Here is a 3,818-nt window from a genome sequence, read left to right as displayed (position 1 = left end):
TGTTCCAGAAGTCCTGTTCTTCATTCAGATGCAGCGAAACAAATTCATACTTCCATTTTCCTCTTAAAGAGCCGCTCTTGTTCACTCTTCTCCCTCCTCGTCTTTCAGTGGACTCTAAAACTTAACTTGCTGCAGGTAAATTCTGCCATCCTGATTCAAATCACTTTAATTTACAAAACCCAACATAACTGATGGTATAATAGAAGGATGATTTTATGAAGACAGTTTATTCCTGCTGGTGTAAATTTGACCAGTCTGGGTTGTTTAAGGGAAAAGTTTTTTATATTTTTAACTTCAAAATGTTCCCGTCTCTCAGTAAACAACCGCTTTATAATATAAAGCGGTTGTTTAGCAAAAATAGATGAAGGTTGCTCGAAGGCTGATTGTGCAAAAAAGATATAAAGTCTTATGAGGCTAAACAAGGTGAGCGGGTTGAACCCAACACAGCTTCTCCACTACTTTCACCTCATTTTCTTGTTTGTTTTTTGGAACATTTTCTAAAATATGTTTATAGTCCTGAGGACCAAATGAGCAGCAATTCAACTTCGCTTTTCATCTGAAAAACAATAAAACTACCAAGCACACAATTACATGACTATAATTAGAAAACAACATCCAGAAACATCACGCAAACACACACCGCCGTCTAACTCGGTCAAGTGCAAAAACAGTTGGAGAAAAGAAACAGTTTAGATAAATTTGAACCTTAAGCAACGTCTGAACCCAAAACACAAACAGTGCCGGGGTCACAGACGTTGTGCGTTCATCGCATGCCGGCTGCGTAATTTCAGTGTTGCATTTTTAGCAGCGTAAGCAGAAATTCTGTGAATTTTGTTAAAGCTCAGAGCAGCTGTGAAACGACGTCTGTGGGGGAATGCAGAGTGACGGATGAGCCGCCGCTGTCACAGAGACGACCCCTGACACAGGGGCGCTGCGGCGGGTTTAAAAGAGACGACAAAGAATCATCCAGGAGAACGTTTCTCTCCTCAGGAGAAAAACTCATTCGTCACAGAGTTGGCTAGTTACATTGAAAAAAATAGACTCTTAGGAGATTTTCACTACGCTGTACTTTTTACTTTTGAGTAATTTTATTATGAAGTTTTTCTACTCGAGTAAAATTTCTGGATTCTCTACACACTGAATAAAACACAAACATGTTATAACCTAAAATTCACTATTTTTGTCAAAGTTTCAAATTGAAAGAAGTTGATTTAGGAAGAATGTTTATTTTGCCTCATTTTGTTACATTATTTATATGAATTATTTTTATTTTAGTATTTAAAATACAAAACTTTTCTCATAACTTTATATTTTGATCCGTCTGATGATGTCATTTCTAAATATTAAATGATTGATAATTTGATAAGTTCCTCAGAACTTTTAACCAAATACTTTTTGACTCGAGTAATTTCTTGGACTTTCACTTTTACTTGAGTAAAAATAAGTTGTGCTCCTCTTACTTTAATGCAATTTTAGGTTGCTCTTTCCACGTCTGGTAATCCATACCTGCTCAGAATGAGGGATTGCTGCAAAATTGATTCAATGCCTCGTCAATATGAGGAAGTTCTGAATAGTTAACAACTCTGAAAGAAAAATGGCTGAAAATACGAGTGGAAAATGTCCTGCAAACCCTCAAGTTCCCCAGAGGTAATGTTTTTTTGTGAGTGTTAAACAGATAAGCAAACCACGCGTTTCTTTCTCCTACTGTTGCTATGGATACCCGACCTTTCATTTTGACTTTAAACCAATCTATACTGATCTGTAATCAGAGAATAATGCCTAAATGAATCCCTGTTCTTCCTTTAGGAATACCTTGAAAGGTTCTAGATGTGAAGCCAATGTGGTGTGGTTCTGATCTGGACTGGATGAGACCCATAGCAGAGAAAACTTTATTGCTCCATATGCATTTTACATACCCGCCTTCCTTGTGGCCATTGTGCCATTGTTGTAATTGAGAAAGTTTAGTCTGAGCATGTTGTGTCGATGTTTTTCTTCCCTTCCCACAGAAGCAAATCATCACACCCGGGTCGTTACGCAACTTCAGAGCGCCGGGAGGCAGCGAGGTTCTGTGTGGACATGCAAAACGGTCCCAGACGGACCTAAAGTGGGTCCATAGGCAGGCGTTAGCGTTAACCGCCGTTTCCAAACCAGAACAGACTGCTTCTCTCTGCTGGTTTGGAAGCCGTCTGAATCAGGAAGATTCATTAAACAATCCAAGTTTAACTTATTGCTCAGCAGGCACAGAAAAAAGGTAAAACAGATCATGTTTTACTTTGATCTGTTTTACCTTGATCTGTTTTACCTTGATCTGTTTTACCTTGATCTGTTGCTGTCCCTCTGAAAAGTCAAAAACCCAAATTTTCAGTTTGTACAAATGGCAGATGTAGAAGCACACAGCTTCAGTTGTTACAGCGGGAAACCAGCGAACAGGCCCAACACCTCTGGAGGAGACTCTGGCCTGAATCTTCAGAGCCACATAAAGACGGTCACAAAGTCAGCCTTCTATAACCTGAAGAATATTTCCAGGATTAGAGGACTAATGTCTTAGTGAGATCTAGAGAAACTCATCCATGCGTTTGTTTACCTTTAGTCGCATTGATTACAGCAACAGAGCTGCCTAAAAAAATTAATCAGCTGGTCCAGAATGCTGCTGCTGGTGTTCTGACTAAAACCAGGAAGATAGAGCACAGTTCTAAAGTCCTTCCTCTGGATCCTTGTAGCTCAGAGAATAAACTTTAAGATACTGTTACTTTATAAATCACTGAATGGATCAGCACCTCAACACATTAAAGATTAGCTGTTGTCATAGCAACCTTCCAGACCTCTCGGGTCTTCTGGTTCTGCTTTGCATTCCCAGAACCAAACACGGAGAAGCAGCATTCAGCTTCTATGCGCCACAAATCTGGAACAAACTTCCAGAAAACTGCAAAACTGCTGAAACACTGAGTTCCTTTAAATGTAGACTAAAAACCCACCTGGTTAGTTTCTTTTGAAACCTAAAAATGAAACATCAACCTTTTGATGGGCAATGACGGCTCTTGACTAAATGAAAAATATTTACTGCTTTTCTCATTTGCTGGGTGAATGATGGCCTCTTTGTATTTTTATGTTTTTGTAATGTAAAGCTCTTTTACCTGTCTAGTTGCTTAAATGTGCTATAGAAATATTTCTGTCTACTTCCTCTATTGTCCTGATTTATTTCTTTCAAACTGAAAACAAAAGCCTCTTAAAAGATGAGGTGTGAATTTTTCTGCTCAGTACCTTCAAAATTGGATGGTTCAGAAATCAAGGAATTTGACTTTTTTCCATTTTGAAACTTTTATCTAGACAAACAAATTTTTCCACATCTTAGAAAAAAACATTTCTGTTTCAAATTTGTCTCTTTATCCAGATCCTAAGAAGTCACAGCAGCTCAAAACTAATGTTGACGTTTTGGATCAAAACCAGACAAATTGGTAATCTTCCTGTTCGTCGTCTGCACTCGAATCCAGAGCTGCGTTTAAATCTCATCTGGGATTGACTGGAGAGGGAAGCTGGGTAATGGGATTATCCGGTTTGTTGTGTGCGCGGGGTTTGTGAAGGAGTGACAGACGGATGAGTAACTTCCAGGTTTGTGGAAGAGGCTTACGCCAAACCGGACTGTTTACACTGGAACTGCAGCGCTCAAGGTGCTGCGCTTTTTCATTTTCAAAACAAAAATCAAACTCAACAGCAGCAAAATTATAAACCAAGATGTTTCAGGTAGGAATGATTGAAGATTTAAAAAACTGGATTAATTTTGCTTCAACCTGGAAAGTTTCCAAACAGAGACAGAAAAC

The sequence above is a fragment of the Xiphophorus hellerii genome, chromosome 2 (assembly GCF_003331165.1).
Source record: "Xiphophorus hellerii strain 12219 chromosome 2, Xiphophorus_hellerii-4.1, whole genome shotgun sequence".
NCBI lineage: Eukaryota > Metazoa > Chordata > Actinopteri > Cyprinodontiformes > Poeciliidae > Xiphophorus > Xiphophorus hellerii.
This window is presented reverse-complemented; position numbering follows the sequence as displayed.